This window comes from Nicotiana tabacum, chromosome 15, assembly GCF_000715075.1.
Source record: "Nicotiana tabacum cultivar K326 chromosome 15, ASM71507v2, whole genome shotgun sequence".
NCBI lineage: Eukaryota > Viridiplantae > Streptophyta > Magnoliopsida > Solanales > Solanaceae > Nicotiana > Nicotiana tabacum.
Window position 1 is genome coordinate 40,560,839 of NC_134094.1, and position 10,678 is coordinate 40,571,516.

Here is a 10,678-nt window from a genome sequence, read left to right on the forward strand (position 1 = left end):
TTATACCAACTTAAAGCTTCCAAATTGAGAATCACTTTATTAAATCAATCCCTGAACCTTACGAACACAAAACCCACCCATACACAAGTCATAATACATCATATGAAGCTACTCAAGGTCTTAAACCGGCAAACGAAATACTAACACTCAAAATGACTGATCGGGTTGTTACAATTGGTAGGGAATAATTTTATCCTAAGGAAACTAATTAATTATTATTTAAGGGAGACCTGTGTTTTTAACCTAATGGATTAACTCCCGTGCAAAGTCTGCTAAGACTTTTATAGCCAAAGTGCAATGGTTATTCGGGCAATTTGTGTATCATCTCAGCTACCCTCATTATTATTTTTAAATTATTTACCTAAAGCGTACTATTTGATTCTACGTCGTGCCTTAATATAACTAGCCGCCCCTTCCTATAGTCCAGGAGGCGTTGGACACTATCTAAAGGGAAGTTCTAGACTCAAATAAAAGCTAAGGTTTCTATTCCAATTTCTAATCAGCGTCACATAGAAGAGAACAAGTTGGACTACCATATAGCATGTTGTACAAGTAAACGCTCAAATTAGCCTCTCATATAGACACTTAAGCGAAATGGGGCAGGTTATATGCAAGCAAATCTGAATGTATTTGATACATTGGTTCCAAAATGATCGAACCGGTTTTTAAGCACGCGAAGGCGGCATACATGCGAGTTATTCCAAATTATAAGTTGCGAGGTTCCAATAGACATGATATTTTTTAAAAAAATGGGTACACAGGTTCAACAACGTTGCTTAAATTCAGTTATTATAAGCATGATATTTACATTGTGATGGCTGCTTATTATCAAGTCCTAAGCATATGTTTGCTAGACCTCAACAAATAATCCACATAGAATAGTGTTAGGTCCTATAGCCATGATTTATAAACAAGCAATATAAACAGGCAAATTTGATTTTAAACATTGGCCCTATAAGCATGATCTCTAAGTGCGTCAATTAGTGGACATACGTCAAAAAGAATAACTGGACAGATTCATATCACCAGGTATACAAATATATATATTAAGATCGAATTACTAAGTTGTCACCCTGTAGGCATGCTTTCTAAATAGTAACAAACAGGTAAAGCATATTGTTGCATATTAAATCCTATAGGCATGGTTTCTAGGCATAACAAAGAGCGAATGCGAGAGAAAAGTATAAAAGGACAACATTCTATAGACATGATTTCTACCCATCGTATGATCCTATAAGCACGTTGTCTAATAAGTGATGAAATATATAATGTTCCCTGTCCCCAAATTGTACTAACATCCCCATAGTTAGTTACATCATTATTACAGACCCAAGAATGAAGTAAACTAAAATGAACAAATACACAGCGAAGAAAATTATAATCACAGTCCCAGGTAAGTATTGGGCCTTCAGGATGTTTCCCAACGCGATCAAGACCCAGCACTCAACCCTGAGATCCCACAGTAGCAGCAGACGGCACAATCAATCAAGCCAGAGTGCAATTTGACTCGAGACCTCTTTAGGCAAGCGATACTAGAAATATTAAATTGATCAGTATCTATCAAATTTTAATTGAGTAATAAGGTTAACTAGGTGAAACATATGTAAGCAGAAACTAGATGCCATATAACCATATTCTTCAGGTTTCAAAACATATTCCAACCAGATAAGAGTCAATTCAATAAGGCAAGGTAATAGGCATGCACAAGAAAATATACAGGCATATAATATTTTCCACGATGAAGGATAGCCAAGCATCAAATTTGGTTCACAAGAGACTAAGTTTTTTAAGTCATGACAGTAGCTAGCTAGTTAGGAAGAAACCAACTAATGAAGCATGCTATGATCATATTCATATGCGGAGGAGTTTTTCACAACATGAGTAAGCATTTAACAACTCTAAAGTTGAATTCGAGAGCATGAAACACTAATATAAATTCTCCTATAAGCATGCTTTTGCTAAGAATTCACACAAGGCCTAAATTGAAAAGAAACATGTTCATAATCTGCAATTGAACACATAGGAAAGAAAATGCATAGTAAAGGGGACTAACCAGTTACGCAAGAGAAATATCAAAGATAATAAAACCAGAAATTAGAGTAATAATCCCAAAGTAACCCAATAGAGTGAGAGCCTTGACCAGTGAATAACTTCAAGAAGTTCTTGAATCCCAAAATCCTCGATTCCTAGCACTTCAGTGTTCATGAGGGTTTCAGAGAACCCCGAGCACTACTTGTGCTAGGGGAGGATTAGCTAACCAGAGTTTCAATAGCCTTGGCTTTCAACCTGTTGTAGATGAAATCTAGAGAATACAAACTTCAAATATCCAAATACTTAACCGAAAAGTAAGTATCAATGAAAGCAGGAGAAATGAGTGACTTAAGTATGACTAGAGCGGAAGAGGAGAGGGGGTTTATATAGTTTAAGTACTAATCAAACACACAAGGAAAAAAATCAGTCGAATGCAAACCGAATCAAAGTTGGATTAGCTCAAATCGTGCACAAACCCTAATCGAGAGTGAATCGGTGGTGATGTGCCAGAATCTTGAAGATATTCTCTTTTCTTTAATGTATAGGGCTAGTATCTTGTAGAAATCCCTAAAATCGGAGCCATATTGGTTTTATTCATGAGAATCAGACTTGCCAAAAAACTTAGTGATAATGATATAGAACAAATAATGCTCTCAGCACACGTTAGCTAATGTATGCTGGTGTGGATGCCATGTGGAAAGGACGAGGTCACAGATGAGGAAGGCCAAACAAAATACCTATTATTGCTTTCGGAAGCTCCGTAAGCACTAGCGCACAAGCTGGGAAGGTAATTCTATCTCAAACGCAAGGGACGATGACGCCGGAGATGATCTCAAGTGAGGTAGTATTATCACTGGAGTGAGCAGGAAATTGACCCTTAGTACTCCATTACTAACAGGGCAATTGGGTAAGCTTGACACAGCTATATCTGGTGAAAAAATCAATGGAACAGGAGTTCTGGCTAACCCTTAGCAGAGTATTAGCTCCAGTGATTTATCAAAGGAGGGGGAAAATGCAAAGGAGCCGAGCATAGATAAATTTGAACCCACTGTAGCTAATATTGTTACTGAGAAACCTATGGAGCAGCTCAATGCAACAGTGTACCCTGCAAATAACAGGGATGGACCAAAGGCATGGGTGAATTTGCAAAATCGGCCAGCCACTCATGGAATGACACTTTGATATATTCCTCCCCAAATTGTAGATGGGCAAACTGTTGGAAAAATATTGTATTACTGAAAATAAGGTTTAGTTTGAGGCGTGTCAAGTACACTGTCCTTAAGAATATTTCGCTCATATCGTAATGAATAAAATTAGGCGTATCCATAAGTATTCAACAAACTCTTCTTGTATAAACTAGGAGCAGAAACAACAAAGATTAACGACAACCAGTATAATATAAGAAAAGATTTTTCTTTTTCACTACCTTTAAAAGATGAAAACAAAGTAGTATATATAGTCAAAACAAAATTGCACTATCTGACAAGAAAACTTCCAAGCCATAAAGGCTTTTCAAAAATTTTATTACCATACGTTAAAACAAAAGCCATTAAGGCTAAGAAACGTTAAGGCTCTGCATAACTGATGCACCAAAAGTAACGTATAAGTTATTATCATTCAATTGTCAGATTTTATTTGTCAAAGATTGAATTCAAACTTATCAAATTAGTTGTTACAAATATTAAAAGAATGAACCTAGACATGATTTTTTAAACAATTCTTTTTGAGATATTAAAACCATTTTTTTCCACACAAACAATAGTGCAAATAGAGCTTCAAGATGTGGTGGAGGAAGAGAAGAAATGGAGTGTTGCTATGATAGCCTATATAATTGGGGACAAAGTGGGTATAATACAATGAGGAGATATATTACCCAACACTGGTTAGATGTTGCTGAGCCGGGGTTGTTCTTACATGATGAAGGCTATTATGTGATTAAGTTAAAATTGACGGTGGATATGCACAAAATTTTCTATGTTGGACCTCATACCATCAACAATAGGCCAATAATTCTGAGACCATGGACACCTAACTTGATTTAAACAAGGAATTCCTAGCCGAGAGACCTCTATGGGTGATATTCCCTAAACTTACTATGGGTGATATTACCTCTATGGGTCATTGTTTGCGGATGAATGCACTACAAAGCAAACAAGAATTTCCTATACAAGGATGATGATAGAAGTCAATGTAACAAAGACCCTGCCTACAAAGATTACTGTTATGGATCCTTATGGATCCTAGAGGCAGAAAATTTCAACAACAGTTGGTGTATGAATGGAACCAAACTACTGTGACAAATGCCAGACTATTGGCCACACATGTGCTACTCAACAAGGGCCTAGAATGCAGCAGAATGAACAACCAAAGAGAAGAAGAGAAATAAAGAAAGTCACATATGAATGGACATGCAAAGAACTTGTGATGGTAGAAATTGCGAACAAAGTGAATCAGTCTCAAGATACCACAATACAAGAACAAACTTGGGCTAACTTACCAGTGGTGACTCTGGAGAATAGGCAGAACCAAGAGACAATTGGAACAGGGAACACAAGATCAATTTCAGTGGATAAAGGCAAAGAGGTGGCTAGCCTAGAGATACAACAACAACAACCCAGTATAATCCCACTAGTGGGGTCTGGGGAGGGTAGTGTGTACGCAGACCTTACCCCTACCCTAGGGTTGAGAGGCTATTTCCGATAGACCCCCGGCTCCCTCCCTCCAGGAACTCCCCACCTTGCTCTTGGGGTGACTCGAACTCACAACCTCTTGGTTGGAAGTGGAGGGTGCTTACCACTAGAGCAACTCACTCTTGTCAATGTGGCTAGCCTAGAGATGAACCTTGAAAACTTTTCTATGCTATCACCTACTGCTAACAGGAATGGTCTTCATATATCAGCAATGTGTACCAATGTGAGCTCCTCCTACCTTATGACAGAGGTGGGAGCACACACAATACACAATGACTTGGCTATTTTGGAATGTCAGGGGAATCAATAAGTGATACAAGCAGAAAGAGCTGAAGACCAAAAACATAAAGCTTGCAGGTATCACTAAAACTAGAGTTAAGGAACACAATGTAAAGAGAGTGAGCTCCCACATTGCCCCTGGCTGGCAAGTACTAAATAATTACATTAGTGCAGCTAAAATTTGGCTAATATGGGATCCCAACTACTATACAGTTACCCTACTTAGAGCAGAGGCAAAAGTTTCGCATTGCTTAGTTAAAGGGATTATAGGGGATCAAGAGTGCTTGTTATCAGTAATTTATGGTTACAACACAATTGAGCAGAGGAAGCAACTTCAAACTGACAGAGATTGGACAGGGGACCTCCAACCATGGCTAATTGGAGGAGATTTCAACTTTGTGTTGCATTTACAAGAAAGATTACATGGGAATCCAAAAAGTCTAGTTGAGGTCCAAGACTTTAAAAAATGTGTTCAAGATTTAGGTCTCAATGAATTGGCATGGGAGGGTGTATATTATACATGGCCTAACAAAGAAGCTGGGATTGACGGGATATGGAGTAGAATTTACAGACTGTTTGGTAATTAAGAATGGATGTTACAATATGTACATATATATATTCTCTATGATGTACCTTATGTCTCTGATCATGCCCCTATGAGCATGAACTTCACAGTAAACCAGGGCAGCAGGAAAGTACCATTCAAGTTCTTCGATGTGTGGGCTGAGCATGATGGTTTTCTATGCATTGTGCAGCAAGCATGGACTTAGAGATTACACAGTAGGAACTTGCAAAACATTTAGTAGAAAGTGAAAAAACATAGACCATTGCTCAGGAAGCTCAATATTGAGGAGTTCAAATTCATTAGACAGAAGATTGATACATCTAGGAATGAACTTGTTATAGTTCAAAGGAACATCGATGCCAATTGCACTGATGAGCTACTTATGGAGGAGAAGGGCATTATACAAAGGTTGGAAAAATGAGATATGCTGGAAGGAGCCTTAAAACAAAAAGCTAGAGTAAGATGGATAATATTAGGAGACTCTAATATAAGGTACTTTACAGATGTGATAAAGGAAAAGCCTCATAGGAAATAGGTCCAGGAACTTAATTCCCTTGCAGGGTGCAGATTAACTGATCCTGAAACCATAAAGGTAGAGATTGATAATTTTTAAAAAACTTTGATGGGGATTGCTGCTCATTCACTTCCTGCAATAAACAAGTTGGTGATACAGAAGGGACCAAACCTTTCACAATAGCAAAGAATATTTCTCTATAAGGATGTAACTGAGAAAGAGATCTATGAAGGACTATTCTCCATTGGAGAGGATAAAGCCCCTAGAGTTGATGAATACAATGCATGCTTCTTCAAGAATGCATGAGCTGTTATCAAAGAGGAGATCATAGAAGTTGTCCTGGAATTCTTTGCTACTAGCAGGATCTACAGAGCTATTAACTACGCTGCCATCACATTAGTACCCAAGACTATAAAGCCTAAAACTGTAAAGGAGTTTCGACCAATTGCCTGATGCACAGTGCTCTACAAACTGATTTCCAAGATCTTGGCATCTAGAATACAAGATGCCATCACTACTGTTATCAATAAAGCTCGGGCTAGATTTATACCTGGGAGGAGGATTGCAGATAATATAAGTTTAGCACATGAACTAGTGAAGGCCTATTCTAGAAAGTACATTTCCCCTCGATGCATGATTGAGATATACCTACAAAAAGCTTATGATTCTATGGAATGGCCTTATCTAAGACATGTTATGGAAGAGATGGGGTTTCCTCAGTTGTTTATCTCATGTGTAATGGAATGCATCCAAACAGTCAATTACTCCATCATAGTTAATGAAGAGCCAATAGTTTCCTTTAATGTTGCCGAGGGACTAAGATAAGATGACTCAATATCACCCTTCTTAATTATTGTAGTAGTGAAGTATCTAAGCAAAAGTCTTAATGGCCTCAAGACAGTTAAAGAGTTCAACTACCACCCTAGGCGTGCCAAGCTTGAGATAACACACATTAGCGTTGCTGATGATCTACTGCTTTTTTCCAAAAGGGATATGAAATCTTTATAGGAAATACAATAGAAGTTCCTGCAATTTACTCATGTCTCTGGACTGCAGGCTAACCTAAGCAAGAGTGAAGTATATTTTGGTGGAGTCCATTTAAATCATAGGCAACAGATATTGCAACACTTGGGATTCACTGCTGGAGACTTGCCCTTCAAGTATCTTGGACTACCATTGTCCACAAAGAAACTCTGTATCCTCCAGTGGCAGCCTCTCATAGATAAAATGACTGCTAGGATCACCTCTTGGACTGCAAAGACCCTTTCCTATGCTGGTAGAGTTCAGCAAGTTCAGAGTGTACTGTTTGATATTCGGGCTATCTAGGCACAACTATTTATGATACCTACCAAGGTGATTAACGTAATTAAAGGAATCTGCAGATCCTATATCTGGTCAGGTATCAAGGTAATCACAAAATGAGCATTGGTTACATGGGATAAAGTCTATATGCTTAAAGCTGGGGGTGGTCTTAATCTCACAAACATGAAACTTTGGAATAGAGCAGCAATAGCCAAAACTTGCTGGGTCTGGCACACAAACAGGACAAGCTATAGATTCAATGGATCCACACATACTACATCAAAAGGCAATAGTTCACCAACTTGGCAACTCCACAACAAGCTTGCTGGATGGTTAGGAAAGTTTTTGATGCCAGGAAAATACTGAAGAATTACCACTATGTACAGACACATAAGAAAAGTTTAATCAGACAAATATATTTGACTCTCCTTGGTGACTACAATCGAGTTGAATGGAAGTGCTTAATCTTTAGAAATATAGCACGACCAAAAGCAAGGTTCATAATGTGGCTTATAATACATGGAAAGCTTTTGACCTCTGTTAGGCTATGCAAATGGGGACTCAATGTAGATACACAATGTGTACTTTGCCAGCTGCAGGAGAAGACTAGATAACATCTGTTTATGAAGTGTGAGTACACAAGAAATGTCTGGAACAAATTGCTTCAATGGTTGAAGATGCAATGCCCATGAGCTTTAGATTGTCAGCAATATAACCAGTGGATCATCAAAATGCTCTAAAGAAAAGTCTCAGCAGGCACAAGTGTTTAAACTTGTATATGTAGAAAATGTGCACCATATATGGATTGAAAGGAACCTCCAAATTTTTTAGCAAAGGAGCAGATAGTGGAAACATAGTGCAAAGGAGATTGCTTATATTTGTAGTGTTCGAGTACCACCTAGAATTATTACTTTCCTACATAGCCTTCAATTTTGAGTTTGTGTGTATTTTCTTTATGTCATTTCTTTAGTTAGATAGATATATGAGCTTAGCTGGGATTTTGTCTATTTTCTTTCAGTCATTTCTTTAGATAACTAGCGGTGTGAGCTTAATTATGGATTTGTACTTGCTTCTTGGTGATTAATAAAATTATGTTAGTTACAAAAAAAAAAGATATAGAACAAATAAGGGAAGTATATCATTAATTGATGGACTGATTAGTTAGATTTTTGAAAAAGATTATTGGATTTGAGTGAGGCGGGTAGGGTTTCGATGAAAGAGAGGGGTGTTAGGATTTGAGAGATGGATAGTTCAGAGGCGGTGAGTGAAGAGGAAGTGAGGTTAGGGTTTTGGGCGGGGGGGGTTATTTGAAGAGAAAGAAAGAATGGGGATCGTTGGATCAAATAAAATTAACGGTGGAGATTTTAAAGGAAGAACGTGTCGGTGTGCAGGTCAAAATTTACTTTGCTGGGCTAATTTTGTAAAAGAACCACAATTAACTTAAATAATTTAATATCAATTAAAAATATAAAATGCTATTTTTTGTGAAATTAAATGGGACAAACATAACATATTATGAAACAAAAATTAAAAAATATTATTTGACAACGAATGGTATAGAAATGCAATTAATTGCAATAAGCATAGGCTATTAATGTGAAATAATGAAAAAAAAATATATAAATGTGATAAAATCCTAAAAATTCTATTTAAAAATACTATATATAGGAAATAATTTAAATATAAGAAAGCTATTTTTATTAATTGGTCCCTCATAAATGATTTAAAAAATAATAAATAAATTATTTTGTCATTTGTAAAATACTAAAATTAATTAATTATTTATCAAAATACTTGTATAACATATAAAAAAATCATTTGCATGCCAATATACTATAATAATACTTTAAAAATGCTAGAAGTTAACAATAAATGGTAATTGCTATTTTAAACATGTAATAGAGAGTAATATCATAACAAATACCATAGAAATAATATTTAAATATAATAAAAATATAAATAGCCAAAAGAAACTGAATATGATTATAAGAGGACAAAATTTGAGTACCAACAACAGTCTTCTTTGTCCGAGAATGATGAATAGTAAATTTTGTCTGAATAATAAGGAGGAAGCATAGTGTTAAAAATATTGTGGTCGAACCCTGGTCTTTGAGTTGCCTATATATCACCGACTTTATAAGAATCAGATCGTGTGTAGTTCTAGATTCGAAAATGAACGATACCTCCGAAGCAATCGGTGAGAGATTACAGGCATAAAAATAGTATTAGAGAAACAACTTTGAATAGAATGGTGTTATGAATGGAAGATGTTATGGAGAGAGGTGTCCGGGTAAAAATGTTATTCAATTGAAGACGGACATTATGAATATGTAAGGAAATATGGTTGAGAACGGTTACGGAAATTAGACGTTAGGCTATTGGTTGACACTTGCAAATTTTAGAACGAAAACCTAAGCAAGAATTGCTCCCGTTTAAAGAATGGTTACCTCCATATTACCTGCAAAACATAAAACATGCATATCGACTACAGAAGTATCTGCATTGATAGTACTCAAAATAACAAAAAAATGTGACTGCAAGAATTTAAACATGCTGCACTTTCTCTTTCGGACAATAAAAGATGTCTTCGGGCGATGAAGATTATGTCCTTAGACCATGATGTCCTGGGCCATGGAGCTTATAATAAGGGATTCATAGGCCATAAAACAGTGTCCTCGGGCGATAAACATAGTGCCTTTGGATGATAATGCCGTTGAATAATGATGTGCAGTTTTTGGATCCTTAGGTCATAAAAGGGTTTTCTTAGGCCACGAAGATGATACCTTCAGACTATGATGCCTTCGGATATTATGGCGATCTTTCAGCCCATGAGATGTATTGAGGAGGTGGTATTTTATCTTATGCAAGAAATAAAGGTAGCGCTTAGCCTTAAGCACATGATCGAGAAGGCAGTGTTTCGCCTTATGCGACTGAGGCAGTGTTTAACCTGTGCAAATGAGGTGGTGTTTAGCGTATGAAAATATGGTAGTGTTTAGCCTATGCAGATGAGGTAGTTCTTAGCCTATGAAAATGAGGCAAAAGCTTAGCCTTTGAAAGTAGAGGAAGACATTGTTTAGTCTTATGCAAGAACTGAAGGCGGTGCTTAGCCTATGTAAATGGAGGAAGGCAGTGTTTAACCTTATACAAGAAATGCAGGTGGTGTTTAGCCTTATACAAGAAATGAAGGCAGTATTTAGCCTTATGCAAGAAATGAAGGCAGTGTTTAGTTTTATGCAAGTAGGGAAAGGCACCGTAGAGCCTTATGCAGGCGAGGAGCCTTTGTGCCTTGCGGTGTAT

The 10,678-nt window shown here is 36.9% G+C and overlaps 1 long non-coding RNA gene across 1 annotated transcript; it reads right to left on the reverse strand.

Annotated features, from left to right (window-relative positions):
• Positions 1-1,022: 1,022 nt before the first annotated feature.
• Positions 1,023-3,606, reverse strand: LOC107762075 (uncharacterized). The gene is made up of 2 exons (XR_001642717.2): positions 2,054-3,606; positions 1,023-1,532 (listed from the first exon to the last, which is right to left on the reverse strand). It is a non-coding gene; the product is annotated as an uncharacterized LOC107762075 (long non-coding RNA).
• Between the last annotated feature and the right edge of the window lie 7,072 nt (positions 3,607-10,678).